The following is a 21674-nucleotide window of genomic DNA, read 5'->3' as shown; positions in this document are numbered from 1 at the left end:
GTTTCCTCCTTTCCCAATAGAGAATGTTGCAAAAATGTGATAATGTCACTTCTGCTTAATACCTCCATTAACTCCCCCTTTTGTAGAGCCACAGAACCCTGGGGTTTACTTCCGAGCACTAGTAAAGTTTACAAGAAAAAAAGGTATTAGGCACGCTTCTCTCCAGTCAGGGCAGTTCTGCTTTTATCTGTTTTATATATTGGCTTTTCATAAAATCTCATTTGATGGAAGGGTCCACTAAAAATGAAAAAGATTTCAAAAAGCAGAGTATGAAAACTGTTGGTTCAGACACAAAGTGTGATAAAGGGTGGGCTAAAACCCAGGAGCTACCAAGGAAGTCCATCTCTAAGTTATTAAAATGGCGTCAAACAGCTCAGATTTCCACACTCAAGAGCTTACTAAGTCAGTTAAACGTTAACTAATAGATAAGTCATAATTGTGGCAGGCTTTTAAAGATATGAATGTCTAGGTTGAATCTGGTAGTTTTCCCACTAATCATCTAAGTTCACTCTTTAGTATGTTACATATACAATAGTGAACCCATAATGTGTGTATTTGTATATACAATTTTAATAAATATATAAGATTATAAGTAGATTTATGAGATTTATAATCAAATTGACCTATGTAATCACTCAGCATAAAAATTACTAGTATAATATCTGTAACTCTGTTTATCCCTACTTAATTCTCTCTCTGTCCCATGAAGAACTTACTCTCTGCTGAGTTTTGAATTTATCCTTCTTTTGTTTTTGTTTTTACCACATTTGTATTCATCCTTTCAAATATTTTAGTGTTTTACTTTTATGTAACTGGAATTGTACTAAGTATATTTCTCTGTGTCATGTTTATTTCATCCCAAGCTGTGTTGACAAGTATAGCTGTTGCTCACTCATCTTTACTCTAGAATAGCTTTCCATTTTATGGATTTTCCAAATTCATTCCTTTCTCTGATGATGGATATTTGATGTGTTACCAGTTTTAGGCTATTGTGAATCAGGCTGCTGTAAACATTCTTGTTTCTCTTTGTGAGCATTACCATCCCAACTGTGTTCCAGATAGTGGAAGGAGGACGGGGAAGAAAGAACTTGTGCCCTCCCTTCAGTGCACATATATTGCTTCTGCTCGTATCCTGTTGGCCAGCATGGAGTCAGGTGGCCACATCTACCTTCAGAGGAAGCTGGGAAGCGTAGTTCCTTATTTGGAATGGCCATATCCCCAGGGAAAAAGTTCAGAAGAAAGAGAGAATGGTTATTGGGAGTCTTCTGCCTGTCTCTGCCTGTGTTCCATGTGTGTTTGGAAAAATGTGGAAAGAGTCTAATTGTTGAGTACTGTGTTCTGATTATGTTCATTAGGTCAAGCTTTTCACTGTTTAAATCTTCAAGTTTTTTGGTCTATACATTACTGAGAAAATATGACATTTTCCACTATGATGGTGAACTGAAATACTTCAGTAGTTCTATCAAGTTGATTTACTTATTTTGAGGCTATCTGATTAGGAACACACAAGTATGTAATTGTATTTTCCTGCCAAATTGAACATTTATTCATATACAGTGACCCTCTTTGTCTTCCAGTGATTATTTTTTTCCTGGAAATCTGTTTTGTCTACTATAAGCGTAGCTACTCCAGATTTTGTCATTACTTACCTTGAATATAATGCTTCATTTAAAATTTTTAAAAATTATTGTATTTTAGTTTTTTGTGTCTTCGAATAGGTAGGTTTTATTTCCAGTCTGACCATCTTTTTCATTTAAACTTAGGGAGGTTAGTCTGTATATATTGAGTAAATTTAATGCTGTATTTGAATTACTTTTGACAATATTTTATGCTTCCTAGTTTCAACTTTTTCTGTATACCTCCTTTTTTCTCTCTCTTTGTTGCCTTATTTTACTAAGGTTTATATTCTCCAAGCCAGGCTTCAGCAATATGTGAACCGTGAACTTCCAGATGTTCAAGCAGGTTTTAGAAAAGGCAGAGGAACCAGAGATCAAATTGCCAACATCCGCTGGATCATGGAGAAAGCAAGAGAGTTCCAGAAAAACATCTATTTCTGCTTCATTGACTATGCCAAAGCCTTTGACTGTGTGGATCACTATAAACTGTGGAACATTCTGAAAGAGATGGGAATACCAGACCACCTGACCTGCCTCTTGAGAAACCTGTATGCAGGTCAGGAAGCAACAGTTAGAACTGGACATGGAACAACAGACTGGTTCCAAATAGGAAAAGGAGTACGTCAAGGTTGTATATTGTTACCCTGCTTATTTAACTTATATGCAGAGTACATTATGAGGAATGCTGGGCTGGAAGAAGCACAAGCTGGAATCAAGATTGCTGGGAGAAATATCAATAACCTCAGATATGCAGATGACACCACCCTTATGGCAGAAAGTGAAGAGGAACTCAAAGGCCTCTTGATGAAAGTGAAAGAGGAGAGTGAAAAGGTTGGCTTGAAGCTCAACATTCAGAAAACGAAGATCATGGCATCTGGTCCCATCACTTCATTGGAAATAGATGGGGAAACAGTGGAAACAATGTCAGACTATATTTTTTGGGGCTCCAAAATCACTGCAGATGCTGATTGCAGCCAGGAAATTAAAAGATGCTAACTCCTTGGAAGGAAAGTTATGACCAACCTAGATAGTATAATAAAAAGCAGAGACATTACTTTGCCAACCAAGGTCCGTCTAGTCAAGGCTATGGTTTTTCCCGTGGCCATGTATGGATGTGAGAGTTGGACTGTGAAGAAAGCTGATTGCTGAAGAATTGATGCTTTTGAACTATGGTGCTGGAGAAGACTCTTGAGAGTCCTTTGGACTGCAAAGAGGTCAAACCAGTCCATTCTAAAGGAGACCATTCCTGGGTGTTCATTGGAAGGACTGATGCTAAAGCTGAAACTCCAATACTTTGGCCACCTCCTGCGATGAGTTGACTCACTGGAAAAGAGTCTGATGCTGGGAGGGATTGGGGGTGAGAGGAGACGGGGACGACAGAGAATGAGATGGCTGGATGGCATCACCGACTCGATGGAGGTGAGTTTGAGTGAACTCCGGGAGTTGGTGATGGACAGGGAGGCCTGGCGTGCTGTGATTCATGGGGTCGCAAAGAGTCGGACACGACTGAGCGACTAAACTGATATCCCATCGATATCTTTTGTGTTTGCCCTAGAAATTTTAATATTCATACAAACTCAATAAAGTCTCAGTTCAGTTCAGTTCAGTCACTCAGTCGTGTCCGACTCTTTGCGACCCCATGAATCACAGCAAGCCAGTCCTCCCTGTCCATCACAAAACTCTCAGAGTTCACACAAACTCATGTCCATCAAGTCGGTGATGCCATCCAGCCACCTCATACTCTGTCATCCCCATCTCCTCCCACCCCCAGTCCCTCCCAGCATCAGACTCTTTTCCAGTGAGTCAACTCGTCGCATGAGGTGGCCAAAGTATAAAGTCTCAAGTTATCAATGTTTTCTCCCTTCTCTAGAAAAAGTGAGCGTGATGACCGCTATCACACTTTCTACCTTGTATGTAGCTTCCTGGTATATTTGGTCTCTTGTAAGTTACAAATTAGACATTATTGTTAACAGAAATCTAAGTTGACAGTTAATTTTTCTCAGCTCTTTGAATATATTATTCCATTTTTTTCTGTCTTCTTTGTTGTTTTTGAGAGCTCAGATGTCAGATCAGTCTAACTATTGTTCTTTTATAAGTAATCTGCTGTTTTTCCTCAACTGATTAAAATACATCATGATATAAGAGCCTCTGTTTGACATGGGTGTTCTGAAGTTTAAGAACAATACATCTAGGGTTTTTTATTTTGTCTCTTAATTTACCTTATTTGGGATTTACAGGGCTTCTTGAATATTAAGATATATGTCATTTATTATTTCTGAGCAAGTTTTATCTTTTTTTTTTTTTAAAAATCATGTCTTCCTTATTCTCCTTGTTATCTTCTTCAGGAACCCTCATTATACTTTTTCACTTTATCCTTCATCTGTCTTCCTAAATTTTTCATTTCTTTATTTTACTGGGCTGATTCTTGTGTAGTCTTTTTTCAGATTTATATTGCGATTCCTAAATTCTCACTTTTACCATGTCTAACCTGCTTTCAAAATCACCAAGTTTCTAATGTTAGTTTTGTTTCTTGTGTTTCTAGCAGCTGTATTTTTTCAATTTTACCTAATCAAATATAATAATCTTATTCCTAAGCATCATTTTGAATTTTTTTTTTCCATCTTTAAACATTTTAAATGTATTTATTTTGCACTCTATATCTTATAATTTCTGTATCTGCTGTCTTTTTCATGTCTGTATTTGTGGTTTCTGGATTTGCTTGTTTCTGCAAACTCTAGCTCACACTGGCTTGTTTCTCTGTGTGTTCTGTGATTTTGTTTTGTTTATGATTACTGTGAGCACATTCAAGCTTTGTGGGAATTATTTGAAGCTTGAATTTAAATACATTCATTCTGAAAGGATTAGGACGATTTCTACCAAAGGCTTGGAATAGCTATATCCCAAGATAATTTTAATCTAAATTTTCAGCCTGAGATATTTTTGGAAGTGTAAATGCAAATTCTTGCCCCAAATCTTTGTGAGGGATGCTTGTGTGGTTAGGAATTCTCAGGGGAAAACTCCCCCCACCTCCAGCCCCATATGTTTTTCTCTACTAATAGTCAAGGCCAAAACAAATAATCATGTCTATCATCTCCCTGTGAAAGATGATTCCTCCCTGCCATTTTGCTACTGAGGGTCTAGTCTTTTCAATGTCTCGGCTTTACTGGTGGAGAAGGTGGGCTCCAATCCAGCCTCCCACCATGCTGGGAGGATCCCCGCCCACATCTGGAGCCCATTAAAACCCAAGTTTCAGGCCACTGGGCATTAGCAGATGCCATAGACAAGTGCTTCGGTGCTCTCTTGCCTCTTAGAATTGTGTATTCTTATTTTGATTCAAATGTATGAGGGTTTCTCTTGCACTTTTTTATAGGCTCAGCCATGACCTTAAAAGATTTTTTCATGTATTTTTATACTATGTCTTAGATGTTCTGTACTGGATAACTTGTCTACTATATTGCTGAATATGCAAGTCTTCCATATTATTCTTTAGTTTGAATACTTAGAATTTAATTAGAATGCTCCTTTGTAACAAAACAAAAATTCTTAGAGTTATAGTCTCCCAGGAATGGCTTAACATGACCTTCAAATGCTTTTAAGTGATCTGGTTCAACTGGTCATTGCTTCCCCTTATAGGTAATCTAACTGCCTAAATCAAGAAAGGTAAAACTGTGCTCTCTCTCTCCATATAACTTTGAAATATCGGTGTTAGGGACAGTCTAAGGTAACCTTCATGATCCCCACTTTGTGGTGTTCACATCTTTGTGTAATCCTCTTCTATTGAATGTGGACAGGATATAAGACTTGCTTCTTATCAAGAGTGTACAGCAAAGGTTACAAGCTGTACCCAGTTACATTAAATTGGAGTGGCTGTTTTGGAAGACTCGTTTCCTTGTTGGCTTTGAAGAAACAAGCTGCCATGTTGTGAGCTGCCTAGGGAAAGGGCCATGTGGCAGAAGTTGAGATAAGCATCTAGCCAACAACAAACCAGAAACAGAGGCACTCAGCCTGGCATCTAGTTGACCCTCAGCATCCTGGCAGGAATTAGATGCTGCCAACAACCACATGAGTGTAGAAGTAAATCCTCCTCCAGCCCTTGGTAAGATGAGATCCCAGGCCTGGCTGACACTTGGATTGCAGCTCTGTGAAAGATCTTGAAACAGAGAATCCAGCTAAACCATGCTCAGAGCCTGACCTTCAGAAACTGTGAGATAATGTGTTTTGTTTTAAACTGTTCAGTTTGTTCAAATTTGCTAGGCAGCAATAGATAACTAATAGAATTGGTGATGTGTGTGTTAAGTTACATTAGTCGTGTCCGACTCTTAGCAACCCTACAGACTGTAGTCCACCAGGCTTTTCTGTCTATGGGATTCTCCAGGCGAGAATACTGGAGTGGATTGCCACTCTCTCCTCCAGAGGATCTTCCCAACTCAGGGTTCGAACCTGGGTCTCTTAACATCTCCTGCACTGGCAGGCATATTCCTTACCACTGACACCATATAGAAAGCCCAATTGGTAATAGCTATCTTGAAAAATATTCTGGAGCTGAGTTTAGTCTTACCAGGAGAGAGTATATTAATCAATTGGTGATGTGGGCTGGGATGAAAAAAATCAAGAAGACAATATTTGTCAAGTTGGCCTAAGCTATCAAAGGTATATACAGAGTGATTTTAGTTTCCCTTCCAAGCAGTTCAGATCACCAGTGCCTTGGGGCTCCAATGTGGCCTATAGGCCACAATTCATTAGCCAGAATTTCCTAAAACTTCTTTAGCTGACACAAATCCAGTAGGGACCCCACTTGGCTGTGACAACCATAACTCTCACCAGATACCGTGTTAGCGGTAACCATAATTAAAGCTGAATGTAATTAATTATATCATTCTGAACTGATTTTAATTAACATTGGGGCAAATAAAAGATGACAGACAAAAATAATTTGAAATAAAGACTCTGTGTAGATTTAATTAATATTTGAGCTACATCCAATACTCACATCAAATGAGGACCCTCTTGACTCATGATTGTTATTAGTTGAAAAAACATTGAAACCGTCATGTGTGGACTTTTAAGCAGGAAGCACGTGAAGTTTTAAAAGGTAGATGCACCTGACTTGAAGACTGATGGCATTATCTCTTTCTTACCACCTCTCTTTTGTGTATCAGAGGCAAAAAGAAAGAAACCACAGTTTTCCCTTTGTTAAGAAGAGAGCTTTTTCAATACTGTATCCTCTCTAATCAGAAGATAGTGTTTTCCCAGGTACTCAGTCAGAGGGAGCTGTTGCTCATTAATAGTTATCAAGCTGAGAGCTGGTATTACTAAGATGTCTTTTGGTGACCTTTCTATGATTATTGTTCACCTGCAACTTTTATAAAATGCCTCTGCCACTTCTGGAAACTTTTTCAAAGTGAATATTTCTTAATGTGGGATATTTTAAAATAGGGCTTAAACAAAATACCAACTGCTTAGCACCTAACAGGTGCTTAAAAAGCTTAAAAACAATTATTGAGTGATGATGAAAGAAAGAACTGAAGTTAGTCTTATACTGGCGATTGAGCACTTTCAGTGTTTGGGGTACCATGTTAAGATACACACAGAGACACGTTCTTTTCCACTTTACACGTTCACATTATTCCTGCCAGCTATTTATTTTCCTCCTTATTACAAATGAGTAAACAAGCTTAAGTAACTTGTCCTAATTTTGCAGCAGGGATATGAACTGAATTGATTTGACCATAAAACCTGTGCTATTTCCATGAAGGCACATTGTTCCCCAGAAATTAACCTAAAAATATTTTCATAATTCACAGGCTTTCAGTTATCTGCCTGCATCCTTGCTGATACATTAGCATAGCTAATAAGGAATAGACTGTTCCTGCTAGCTCTGACATTGATATAGAACATGGCTGCCAGTGCAGGTTAGACGTCAGAGATGCCAGTTCAATCCGAGGATCAGGAAGATCCCCTGGAGGAGAGCACGGCAACCCACTATGGTATTCTAGCCTAGAGAAGCCCATGGACAGAGAAGCTTGGCGGGCTGCAGTCCAAGGGATTGCAGAGTCTGACATGACTGAAGCAACTTAACACCTGCTCATGCCAGCTCTGACACTGGATGACACAGGGCAGAAATACTTCTAACTCATACCTGCCCCTTTGGTCCTGGTCCCAACTTGGCCCTGCTGGAAATTCCCATTTGGAGCATCAGTTGCAGAGGGCCCAATGCTCAGAAACCAGGCCTCCTCACTTTTGCTCAAGAATACCAAATTACCTACACCTGGAGATTTGCTCTCAGAAGTGGGGACTGGTCAGCTGTGTGATTGCCTTACTAGGTTGGCCCTTAAACTACAGTGATCAAAGGAAAGAAACCTGATGCCACATCTGTAGAGCTTAGGAGATGAAACATATATACTACTTATTTCTTTATTCTGTAGCTTTCTATTGCTGCTGCTGCTGCTAAGTCACTTCAGTCGTGTCCTACTCTGTGCGACCCCATAGACGGCAGCCCACCAGGCTCCCCGTCCCTGGGATTCTCCAGGCAAGAACACTGGAGTGGGTTGCCATTTCCTTCTCCAATGTGTGAAAGTGAAAGTGAAGTCGCTCAGTCGCATCCGACCCCCAGCGACCCCATGGACTGCAGCCCACCAGGCTCCTCCATCCATGGGATTTTCTAGGCAATAGTACTGGAGTGGCTTGCCATTGCCTTCTCCAAGCTTTCTATTGAGTACCTATTAAATGCAAGGAACTGTGTTAGGTGTTTAGGAGAGAAGAGATGAATAAAACAGAATGAATGAGAGTCTCTTTGAAGTCAGTTGTCTTCTAGGAAGAAACCAGTTGAGCTGTGTGACAACTCATAGACAAGAAAGGCCTGAAAGACCCTCCAGTGCCTGAGCGACACTCATGCAGGGCAAGTATGGTGGTCCTGTCGCTTGGGGTAAGGGTAAGAGAAGACACCTAACAGCCAATAGGCAGGGCAGTGAAGGTCTAGGAGCTGCATCCCAGTTTGCCACCATCTTGCCATATGATGCTGGACAAGTACCCTCACCCATCTGGTCTTTAGTCCTTCTGCATTTTCAGCGACAATCTGCAGTCCTTTCCCCTTCTTTCTGGTAGAGATCCCAAATCTGGGGCCTACTTCTGGCCCTGCTGGCCACTGGCCCAGCTTTTGTGCCCACTTCTCCAGGCAGGGTGGGCCAAATGTAGAGGTATGGCTGAATGTTTGGTCTAATGAAAAGCAGCTGATGGTGAGCAGAACACCAAGGCTGGCTCATTCCCTTCCAAGTCATGTCAAGTGAAAAAGCTCATGCTCAGGAAAGTTCAGAGTAGTTTCATGGCATACCCAAGAGTGCTCAGAAATGGCTGAAGAAAGCTGGGGATAGCTTACCATGTCTGGCTGCCAGGTGCCAGCTGCCAAGTCTAGGGTTTCACATCTGAGCTGGATTGCCTGAGCTTGGCTGTGGGCCCTGGTGTGGAAGCCTGTCTCCATGCCTAGGAGGAGCTGTGTACAAACAATGGATCAGTGTCATGGTAGTTGGCAGGAGGGAGCAGGGCCACCTCCAAGGAGAATACCGACAAGCTGGCACAAAAGAGCCTAACCCACAGTCAAGAAAACCTTTGAAAATCAGAGGGTTCAGAGATTGGAGAAGGGAACTTTGAATAGTGTCCCAGTTTCAATGTCCATTTCATTCAACAAATAGTTTTTGACAGTCTACTATATGTCAGAACTTTTACAGGCATGTGGGATTTGTCAGTAGAGAAAACAAAGATTCCTGCCCTTTTGAAGTTTACATTCCACAGGAAGAGATAAGTGACAAACAATAAACATAATAAATAAAGACATTTTATTTACATATTATCTACTTATCAGAAGATGAGTACTTTAGAAACCAAGAAAGGTAAGTGTAGTTGCTAGCAGTATTAGCCTTTCTTTACTTTTCTTTTGTAACCACTGGTTACCTCCAAATGGAGTTTTTCAGGAAGCTTAAACACTTAAGACATGGAATTTGGAGTGGGACCCAGTAGAGCGTGCAAATTTATGCAGGGCACATCCAGAATATTCAAAAAATGTTGAGGATCACACTAAGGTAGAGGCTTGTCTTCAGTCAGTTCAGTTCAGTTGCTAAGTCGTGTCCGACTCTTTGCAACATGGACTGCAGCATGCCAGGCTTGTCTTCAGAAATCTCCCCAAACATATTTGCTGAAGCTTGGTCCACCACTGGCTGCAAAGCCGGGTCTTAGCCACTGTACCAACATACCCCCTCCTAGGACTTGGGAGAACTGAGGGTGATGGTAATGGGTAGCCACAATTGTCATATGAGTCAGGGTTGTTTTGGAGACAGATTTCCAAATTTTCCTCATTCTTCTAGCTTTCTGAGTTAGGGAGCTATTTGCAAAGAGTTTTCTGTCTTGTGAATTGCAGGGAACGAAACATGAAGCCATCCATTTGATTACCTTCCTATGAGAAAAGGAGATGGAGGTTTTTTAAACTGATAGTTCCTAAGACTGGTATTGCAAACACTTATTTGAAGAACATAAAACTCAAATTTGAAAAAATCTTCAATTCTAATTGAATTTGCACCTCAAATCTCAGATGCATTGCCCCTGGGGATGCCTCACAGAACCCTACTGAAAAATCTTGAAGACGAAGATGTAAAATAAAATAAATGCTTTATAATGGTGGGTTGGTGAGGGATGAGGGTGGGGAGATTCTTAGCCAGCAGACCTCCAGGCACAGAAAGGTCATTGCTCTGAAGGCCCCTCCCCAGCCTGCCCATCGTGGTGAGGCTCCTGCCACAGTGCCACCTCACCAGTCGCCGAGTGCAGGGGAATGATGGTAGTGACGTGGTGCCCGCCATGTGGATGGTGAGGAAGATCCAGATCCTGCAGAAGAGGAATGATGGAGACGCTTGGGAGCGAAGCAGGAAGAAATGGAGGTCTCACTGTGGTGAGCGGCGATAGGAACCAGAGATAGGAGCCATGCATCTTGTTTCTGTTAACCTGTTAATCCTTCAAAAAAAAAAAAAAAAAAAAAGCCATGGATGTCTGAAAAGTTAGAAGCAGATCTTTCCTGAACAGAAAGAAAGAATAAAAACAGAACTGAAACATCAATCAAAAAAAAAGTCAACAAGGTGGATGAGAGAGTGTCCGAGCCTAGCATGGCACAGATCTGTTAGTAGCTTGTGTCCAGCACTAAGAAGGTCTCGCTGCTGAGGACAAAAGCCTGGTCTTGAGAGAGAGGTGACAAAGCATGGGGTCAGGGTCACAAAAGAGTCAGGCATGACTTAGCCACTAAACAACCACCAAACAGGAAAGTCAGAGCCCTTTCTGCCATAACTGACTCCTTCAGTCAGGGACTCTGAGCAAGAAAAGTCTGAAATCAGAGTCTTAGAAAGCCAAGTCCCAGGGCCCGAAGACCAGCAGGCCCGGGAGCTTCTCACCGGAACCACACCCAGTATTCACCACAGAGGGTTTTCACTCACTCAAGACGATGGAAAAGAATCCAGGCCCCTTCTCAATGTACCTACGGCTACAGGACAGAGGGTTTAAGTGATGGGAAGGGCTGAGGTAGTCAGCCAGGCCCCAGGCTTGTCCGCTTGAGAGATTTGTTCTCAGCAGCTGCTCTGGTTTAGGTTTCTAGGAGAAGTCTTTATTTTTGATTAATGAAAAGGGAAACTCCTGGTCAAAAGAGTCTCGAGCCTCGAGTAGCAAGTCCCATTCTCTATCAGGGTTCTAAGTGGGCGGTCACTGTTCCAAGGAGGTGAAATAGTAAGCAGAATTTTGGCCCCATCCTCCTGCAGCAGGAGTGGTGACAGCTGGGAGGAGGACCATGGTGCTGGTAGGCTGAATGGTAGCCTGACAGATAACTTTATAGACAGTGGCCAGCTTTGGCTTGAGGGACAGGGCAGAAAATTTGGACAGTGAGTCAGCCCAGCCTGGCTGCAAATGCTGACTCTGTTGTTTCCTTGTTTTTCATTCCCACTTTTTTGTTTTCTTGTTGAAAGTATTTTGATTACCACTGAGGAGCTGGAAAGTTAAAGTTTTACCTGTACACCTGCTTCCCAGTGGAAAACAGTGTTGAAATTTGGTGTTTATCTTTTCCTATGGCAATGTCAGTTCCTATAACTCCAGCTGTCTATACGGATTATGTAGATCATGGTTTTGAGCTTTTTGCACACAAATGGAAGCTTTCTATGAAGACTGCCTGAAATTCTCTTTTGCTGTGTGTGTATCCCTCCATGCCCCTACGTATAGAAATATCTCCTTTGGAAAACTGTCTTGTGTTCCATGCTGAGTGCAGATCATAATACATTTGGTAGGATCTCTGCTAATAGTTATTTTAGTAGTTCCTTTTTTTCTCTTTTTGCTGTTAAACACCATGCTGCAAAAAATCCTTATCTCTCTCTCTGTATATATGTATCTACATCTGCTGAGTATTTCTATAAGATGCATTCCTAGAAGTAGACTTGCTGTGTTAATGATTATGCACACTTAAAATGATGATTATATTGCCAAATTTCTCTGAGTGAAAGTTGGACCAATTGGTATTGCCACTAATAAAGAACAAGTGGCCTTTGCCATACACCTTCCCCTGTATTTTATTGTAGCTATTCACGCTATGTGGCAAATATGCAGCCCAGCACTTAGTGCTGATTAGATATGAGCACTCTGTGTGCTCTTTACCCTTGTCACAGGAACTTCCTGTCACTCCAGCTCACTGTTGCAACAGCTTCAGATCCACAACCTTCCAGAACATTCTGCCTCAGTGGTAACCATTTGTGCAAAGCCTGAGGCTGCACTTGTTCACAGGACAGCTGCTATTGCATAATTCTACACCCAAATTTTATGCCAGAGAAAATATAGGCAATATAATTTTTCTTCTTTATCTACGGTAATGCCTGATAACTATCTTGGAAACTTTTTCCTTTGTTTGTCTCCAGGTGTGGCCAACATTACAAGATCCTCTTTATTATTATTTTTTTATTTAAAACAAAAATGTTTTTATATATATATATATATTACAATATTATATTGGTTGGTTTTGCCATACATTGACATGAATTTGCCCCGGGTCCACATAAGCTTCCCCTCCCGAACCCCCCTCCCACCTCCCTCCTCCCTTTATCCTCCCTCTGGGTCATCCCCGCATGCCAGCCCAGAGCATCCCATAACATGCATCGACCCTGAACTAGTGATTCGTTTCACATATGACAACATATGTGTTTCAAAGCCATTCTCCCAAATCATCCCACCCTCACCCTCTCCCACAGAATCCCAAAGACTGTTCTATACATCTGTGTCTCTTTTGCTGTCTCGTATACAGGGTTATCATTTGCATCTTTCTAAATTCCATATATATGCGTTAGTATACTGTATTGGTGTTTTTCATTCTGGCTTACTTCACTCTGTATAATAGGCTCCAGTTTCATCCACCTCATTAGAACTGATTCAAATGTATTCTTTTTAATGGCTGAATAATACTCCATTGTGTATATGTACCAAAGCTTTCTTATCCATTCGTCTGCAGATGGACATCTAGGTTGCTTCCATGTCCTGGCTATTATAAACAGTGCTGCAATGAACACTGGAGTACATGTGTCTCTTTCAATTCTGGTTTCCTCGGTGTGTATGCCCAGGAGTGTGATTGCTGGATCATATGGCAGTTCTATTTCCAGTTTTTTGAGGAATCTCCACACTGTTCTCCATAGTGGCTGTACTAGTTTGCATTCCCACCAACAGTGTAAGAGGGTTCCTTTCTCTCCACATCCTCTCCAGCATTTATTGCATGTAGACTTTTGGATAGCAGCCATTCTGACTGGTGTGAAATGGTATCTCATTGTGGTTTTGATTTGCATCTCTCTGATTATGAGGGATGTTGAGCATTTTTTCATGTGTTTGTTAGCCATCTTTATGTCTTCTTTGGAGAAATGTCTGTTTAGTTCTTTGGCCCATTTTTTGATTGGGTCATTTATTTTTCTGGAATTGAGCTGCAGGAGCTGCTTGTATATTTTGGAGATTAATCCTTTATCCGTTGCTTCATTTGCTATTATTTTCTCCCATTCTGAAGGCTGTCTTTTCACCTTGCTTAGAGTTTCCTTTGCTGTGCAGAAGCTTTTGATTTTAATTAGGTCCCATTTGTTTATTTTTGCTTTTATTTCCAATATTCTGGGAGGTGGGTCATGGAGGATCCTGCTGTGATTTATGTTGGAGAGTGTTTTGCCTACGTTCTCCTCTAGGAGTTTTATAGTTTCTGGTCTTACATTTAGCTCTCTAATCCATTTTGAGTTTATTTTTGTGTATGGTGTTAGGAAGTGTTCTAGTTTCATTCTTTTACAAGTGGCTGACCAGTTTTCCCAGCACCACTTTTTAAAGAGACTGTCTTTTCTCCATTTTATATTCTTGCCTCCTTTGTCAAAGATGAGGTGTCCATAGGTGCGTGGATTTATCTCTGGGCTTTCTATTTTGTTCCATTGATCTATATTTCTGTCTTTATGCCAGTACCATACTGTCTTGATGACTGTGGCTTTGTAGTAGAGCCTGAAGTCCGGCAGGTTAATTCCCCCAGTTCCATTTTTCTTCCTCAAGATTGCTTTGGCTATTCGAGGTTTTTTGTATTTCCATACAAATTGTGAGATTATTTGTTCTAGTTCTGTGAAAAATATCATTGGTAGCTTGATAGGGATTGCATTGAATGTATAAATTACTTTGGGTAGTATACTCATTTTTACAATATTTATTCTTCCAATCCATGAACATGGTATATTTCTCCATCTATTAGTGTCCTCTTTGATTACTTTCAGTAGTGTTTTATAGTTTTCTACGTACAAGTCTTTTGTTTCCTTAGGTAGATATATTCCTAAGTATTTAATTCTTTTCGTTGCAACAGTGAATGGAATAGTTTCCTTAATTTCTCTTTCTATTTTCTCATTATTAGTGTATAGGAATGCAAGGGATTTCTGTGTGTTGATTTTATATCCTGCAACATTACTGTAATCATTGATTAGCTCTAGTAGTTTTCTGGTAGAGTCTCTAGGGTTTTCTGTGTAGAGGATCATGTCATCAGCAAACAGTGAAAGTTTTACTTCTTCTTTTCCAATTTGTATTCCTTTTATGTCTTTTTCTGCTCTGATTGCTGTGGCCAAAACTTCCAGAACTATGTTGAATAGTAGTGGTGAGAGTGGGCACCCTTGTCTTGTTCCTGACTTTAGGGGAAATGCTTTCAGTTTTTCACCATTGAGGATAATGTTTGCTGTGGGTTTGTCATATATAGCTTTTATTATGTTGAGGTATGTCCCTTCTATTCCCACTTTCTGGAGGGTTTTTATCATAAATGGATGGTGAATTTTGTCAAAGGCTTTCTTTGCATCTATTGAGATAATCATATGATTTTTATTTTTCAGTTTGTTAATGTGGTGTATTACATTGATTGATTTGCGGATATTGAAGAATCCTTGCATTCCTGGGATAAAGCCCACTTGGTCATGATGTATGATCTTCTTAATGTGTTGTTGGATTCTGATTGCTAGAATTTTGTTAAGGATTTTTGCATCTATGTTCATCAGTGATATTGGCCTGTAGTTTTCTTTTTTTGTGGGGTCTTTACCAGGTTTTGGGATTAGGGTGATGGTGGCCTCATAGAATGAGTTTGGAAGTTTCCCTTTCTCAGCAATTTTCTGGAAGAGTTTGAGTAGAATAGGTGTTAGCTCTTCTCTAAATTTTTGGTAGAATTCGGCTGTGAAGCCTTCTGGACCTGGGCTTTTGTTTGCTGGAAGATTCATGATTACAGCCTCTAGTTCCGTGCTTGTGATCGGTCTGTTCAGATTTTCTATTTCTTCCTGGTTCAGTTTTGGAAAGTTGTACTTTACTAGGAATTTGTCCATTTCTTCCAGGTTATTCATTTTATTGCCATATAATTGCTAATAGTATTCTCTAATAATCCTTTGTATTTCTGTGTTGTCAATTGTGATCTCTCCATTTTCATTTCTAATTTTATTGATTTGGTTCTTCTCCCTTTGTTTCTTGATGAGTCTGGCTAGTGGTTTGTCAATTTTATTTACCTTCTCAAAGAACCAGCTTTTGGCTTTGTTGATTTTTGCTATGGTCTCTTTTGTTTCTTTTGCATTTATCTCTGCCATAATTTTTACAATTTCTTTCCTTCTACTGACCCTGGGGTTCTTCATTTCTTCCTTTTCTAGTTGCTTTAGATGTAGAGTTAGGTTATTTAGTTGACTTTTTTCTTGTTTCTTGATGTGTGCCTGTATTGCTATGAACTTCCCCCTTAGCACTGCTTTTACAGTGTCCCAGAGGTTTTGGGTTGTTGTGTTTTCATTTTCATTCATTTCTATGCATATTTTGATTTCTCTTTTGATTTATTCTATGATTTGTTCGTTATTCAGCAGCGTGTTGTTCAGCCTCCATATGTTGGCATTTTTAATAGTTTTTCTCCTGTAACTGAGATCTAATCTTACTGCATTGTGGTCAGAAAAGATGCATGGAATGATTTCAAGTTTTTTGAATTTACCAAGGCTAGATTTATGGCCCAGATGTGATCTATCCTGGAAAAGATTCCGTGTGTGCTTGAGAAAAAGGTGAAATTCATTGTTTTGGGGTGAAATGTCCTATAGATATCTATTAGGTCTAACTGATCTATTGTATCATTTAAAGTTTGTGCTTCCTTGTTAATTTTCTGTTTAGTTGATCTATCCATAGATGTAAGTGGGGTATTAAAATCTCCCACTATTATTGCATTATTGTTAATTTCCCCTTTCATACTTGTTAGTAATTGTCTTACATATTGCGGTGCTCCTATGTTGGGTGCATAAATATTTATAATTGTTATATCTTCATCTTGGATTGATCCTTTGATCATTATGTAGTTTCCTTCTTTGTCTCTTTTCACAGCCTTTGTTTTAAAGTCTATTTTATCTTATATGAGTATTGCTACTCCTGCTTTCTTTTGGTCTCTATTTGCATGGAATATCTTTTTCCAGCCCTTCACTTTCAGTCTCTATGTGTCCCTCGTTTTGAGGTGGGTCTCTTGCAGACAACATATATGGGGGTCTTGTTTTTGTATCCATTCAGCCAGCCTTTGTCTTTTGGTTGGGGCATTCAACCCATTTACATTTAAGGTAATTATTGATAAGTATGATCCCGTAGCCATTTTCTTTATTGCTTTGGGTTCGAGTTTATACACCCTTTCTGTGTTTCCTATCTAGAAAAGATCCTTTAACATTTGTTGGAGAGCTGGTTTGGTAATGCTGAATTCTCTCAGCTTTTGCTTGTCTGTAAAGCTTTTGATTTCTCCTTCATATTTGAATGAGATCCTTGCTGGGTACAGTAGTCTGGGCTGTAGGTTATTTTCTTTCATCACTTTAAGTATGTCTTGCCATTCCCTCCTGGCCTGAAGAGTTTCTGTTGAAAGATCGGCTGTTATCCTTATGGGAATCCCCTTGTGTGTTATTTGCTGTTTTTCTCTTGCTGCTTTTAATATTTGTTCTTTGTGTTTGATCTTTGTTAATTTGATTAATATGTGTCTTGGAGTATTTCGCCTTGAGTTTATCCTGTTGGGGACTCTCTGGGTTTCTTGGACTTGGGTGATTATTTCTTTCCCTATTTTAGGGAAATTTTCGACTATTATCTCCTCAAGTATTCTCTCATGGTCTTTCTTTTTGTCTTCTTCTTCTGGGACTCCTATGATTCGAATGTTGGAGCGTTTAACATTGTCCCAGAGGTCTCTAATATTGTTCTCATTTCTTTTAATTTGTTTTTCTTTTTTCCTCTCTGTTTCATTTATTTCTACAATTCTATCTTCTAGCTCGCTTATCCTGTCTTCTGCCTCTGTTATTCTACTGTTTGTTCCCTCCAGAGTGTTTCTGATCTCATCTATTGCATTATTCATTGTATATTGACTCTTTTTTATTTCCTCTAAGTCCTTCTTAAACCTTTCTTCCATCTTCTCAATCCTTTTCTCCAGGTTATTTATCTGTAACTCCATTTTGCTTTCAGATTTTGAATCATTTTCACCACCAACATTTGAAATTCTTTTTCAGGTAGATTCCCTATATCTTCCTCTTTTGTTTGTGTTGGTGGGCATTTATCTTGTTCCTTTACTTGCTGGGTATTTCTCTGCTTCTTCATCTTGCTTATATTGCTTTGCTTGGGGTGGCCTTTCCCTCTTCTAGCCGTTTGTGGAGTTCTCTTTATTATGAAGTTTCCTCGTTGTGTGTGGGGTTGGACAGGTGACTTGTCAAGGTTCCCTGGTTATGGAAGCTTGTGTCGGTGTTCTGGTGGGTGGAGCTGGATTTCTTCTCTCTGGAGTGCAATGAAGTGTCCAGTAATGAGTTATGAGATGTCAGTGGGTTTGGAGTGACTTTGGGCAGCCTGTATATTGAAGCTCAGGGCTAGTTTCCTGTGTTACTGGAGAATTTGCGTGGTATGTCTTGCTCTGGAACTTGTTGACCCTTGGGTGGTGCTTGGTTTTACTGTAGGTATGGAGACGTTTGATGAGCTCCTATCGATTAATGTTCCCTGGAGTCAGGAGTTCTCTGGTGTTCTCAGGATTCGCGCTTAAGCCTCTTGCCTCTGGTTTTTGGTCTTATTCTTGGAGTAGCCTCTAGACGTCTCCATCTGTCATTTCCAAGGTGGTTCCCTCTGTTTTAGCTTCTGTTTGCTGGTCTCTTCAGTGTCTAATTTCCGCCCTGATATTAGGGGATGGGTGGACACTTTTTAAGGCTCAGTTGTTCAGTCCTGTTCTGGGAAGGGAGGAACGCTGCAGACGAATATCTCTGTGGGGAGTGCTCGCAGCGTCTCAGCCACACTGGGTTTGCCCCCGCTCACAGCACGTATGCTGTCCCAGTCTATACTGCACAGGCTCTAGGTTGCTCTGCCGGGAACTGTCCGAGGCCGGCGCCGGGTTGTATGCACTTCCCAGTTCTGAGCGGCTCAAGTTCAGGTTCTCAGGTACTCCACAAAGGCGCAGACTTGGTTGGGCCTGCGTTTTGTGCCTTCCCCGGTCCGAGCAGCTCAGGGGACCAGGTGTTTGGCGAGCGCGGTCTCTGCGACTTATTGCCTCCCCAGTCCCCACCACTCAGTTTTCTGGGTGTACAACCGGTGCACCTTCTCAGGGGGATATCGACCGGCCCGAGCCCAAGAAGTCCTGATTAGCAACAAGCCTGTCTGCAGTTTGTATCAGATGCCTTTCTGGGGCCGCGGTTGCCCCCTCCGGCTCTGGCTGACCTCCCTGCCTGTCTCGGCGGGGGATGGGGGATGGGCTGACCGCAGCCGGCTCGCTCTGTTCAGTCTTTTATTCTGTGAGTGGGGCTGGCCAAGTCTTAGGTTAGAGCTTTCCGCCTTTTCGTGGGGAAGCTATCCCACAGTCTGCTTTGCTCTCCCCAGTTCTCAGATTGTTCTCGCGGCACTCAAGCCCAGTCCTCTCTCTAAGCAGTTCAGCTGGCTCCTCCCTGCCCAGCCCCCGCTTGCTAATGAGGTATGCAGGCGTCTGCGCTGCTTCTCCGCTGGGAGTTACCGTTTGGCGGGTAATCTGTGGGTTTTAAAAAAATCTTAAAAAAAAAAAAGAGGGTTATGTGGCCCTCTGAGCTTCCAAGGCTCGCCACAGATTCGCCAGTGAGAGTGTTTCCTGGTGTTTGGAAACTTCTCTCTTTTTAAAGCCTCCCTTCCTGGGACGGAGCTCCGTCCTTACTTCCTTTGTCTCTCTTTTTATCTTTTATGTTTTTTCCTACCTCCTTTCGAAGACAATGGGCTGCTTTTCTGGGTGCCTGACGTCCTCTGACAGCATTCAGAAGTTGTTTTGTGGACTTTACTCCGCGTTCAAATGTTCTTTTGATGAATTTGTGGGGGAGAGAGTGGTCTCGCCGCCCTATTCCTCCGCCATCTTGTTCCTTCTCCTCAAGATCCTCTTTATAATGCAACACTTAACATTTATATTTTTCTTAGACAAGACAGAAGGCTAGTGATCAGAGGCAAGAGTTTGCTAGCTCAGATCTCCCTGAGTTGCCCTCAGGAATGGGGCAAGGATTTAAGGAGAGGTTGCATGTGCCTACCATTTCTCATTCATAATGAAGAAAGTTACAGGGGCCTCTGTCCCATCCCCAGTGATGCAAAGAAGACTAGCTGGACCTTTTCTATCCGAATAGATAAAGGAGAGCCCAGTGCCCCTCCCTCATCTTCTCTTCCACATATGCAGCTTTCTTTTATCTATGATGTATTGGTTTATAATTAAGATTTACTTTTTCAGAAAATGTTCCAATGATTTAAGTTTTGTGTTTTTTTTTAAATGATTGGTGGAACATGAAAAAGAGGCCTGCCTTCAGCCTTGCTCCCTGTTTCAGCTCTAGCCCATTTTAGGTCTGGTCCGACATGACTTTGGGAGCTTTGACTCCACCAGCTACTCTTCTCTGGAAATTATCTTCAGGGCTCACTACAGTAAACTGGCCATTGACCTGCCCTTCAGCCTTTCAGTGTTGCTTTCAGAAACTCCTATGGAGGCCTACTGGCCTACTCCTACATATCTGGAGGGTTCTCCTTCCCTGTTTGGCACCTCACTTCTCTGGCCAGCCTCCCTCTTTCGCTTAGCATGTCATGTCATTGCATGGCTTACTTAAACCGTGTCTTGACAATTGATGTTGCCATTAATTCTTCCCCTTTCTGGATCCCAGTCTGTGTCCCCAGAGTTCTGGGAGTTGCTCTGGGCCTTCAACCAGTCCCGTCTGTTGGCCCCATAGCCAGCTCACCTCTTTAGCTTGACTGACATTTGAAGAATTCCATTCTCCCTACGTGACAAGGCTGTCATTTTTACTAAGATATGAAGGGAAACCCCGAAAGTAGAGAAATGAGTGAGCTTCCAGAGAACAAATTTCAGATTCTGTCTTTAATCCAGCCACAGACTAATTTAGCTAGCATAGCTTAAAAGGTATTCATACACAGTCTCTAATTCAGGGAGGGCTTACCTATACACATATACGTATCTCAAGAAATCTTAAATGGTATGGTGGGTCACCAACAATTGCATTGAGAGTCTCAAGTTCTTAAAGTCAACGAGAATGGTATTTGTTTTTGTTTTTAAATATTTAAAATGATTTCTGAGTGTGGAACAGACCAGACTACTTATAGTTACTTGGTTTTACAATATTCAATTTGTTAAATTTGCAAAGTTAAAACAGATTTCCCCCCGCCTCAGGTCTTTTGAGTTCAGCTTACAAATCTTGTCATCTTGTTTATAAATTTGGTAATAACAACCACTTTCATTTTTTTCTTTGATTAATGTTTGAAGAGCTCAAATTATACAAATTAAACTACTTTTCACAATTGATGCCATATACAAGTTCAGTTAATTAATTTATCTTAAACATTTAAACTCATTTGTATGTTTTCTATGTTTGATTGTGTTGGAAGCAGGGTCTTTTAATGTATATACTAACAAACAGGAGCTTTCCAAGAATTTGAATACTTCTGGTAAATCTAATTGCCAAATTCTGTTAAATTTTTCAATACTATTCACAAGCTTAATTTTCTTTTATGTTTAAACTTAAAATCACAAGCCTAAAATGTCAAGAACCTTTCAAATATTGCATGTTAAGTTACAGCACAGAGATTATTCCTAAACCAAATGATAGGTTTGATTTATCATTTTAATTTAATTTTAAACCCTGCTGGAGCATGTTTTTATTTCAGGCAGGCTGAGGTTACCAAGGCACTTGTGAATTTGCATAAATTTATAGCTGAAGGGATTTGTGGGCTACATGTGTCCAGGATGATTCTATTCAAGCCACGGATGACATGTTGGACCCTTTTTATAGCTGCTGTATCAACAAAGGACTGAAAGTCCACACCTCTTACACAAGGGTTTCCCTTGTGGCTCAGCTGGTAAAGAATCCGCCTGCAATGTGGGAGACCTGGGTTCAATCCCTGGATTAGGAAGATCCCCTGGAGAAGGGAAAGGCTGCCCACTCCAGTATTCTGGCCTGGAAAGCTTTTTTCCAAAAGTAAAAACACTTTTCCTAGGGAAGATTCAGTTCAGTTCAGTCTCTCAGTCGTGTCCGACTCTCTGCAACC

This window comes from Moschus berezovskii, chromosome 9 (assembly GCF_049115385.1).
Source record: "Moschus berezovskii isolate FMDL1 chromosome 9, NW_MosBer_1.0, whole genome shotgun sequence".
Classification (NCBI taxonomy): domain Eukaryota; kingdom Metazoa; phylum Chordata; class Mammalia; order Artiodactyla; family Moschidae; genus Moschus; species Moschus berezovskii.
The sequence above is the reverse complement of the archived record's forward strand: the minus strand, read 5'-3'. Positions refer to the sequence as shown.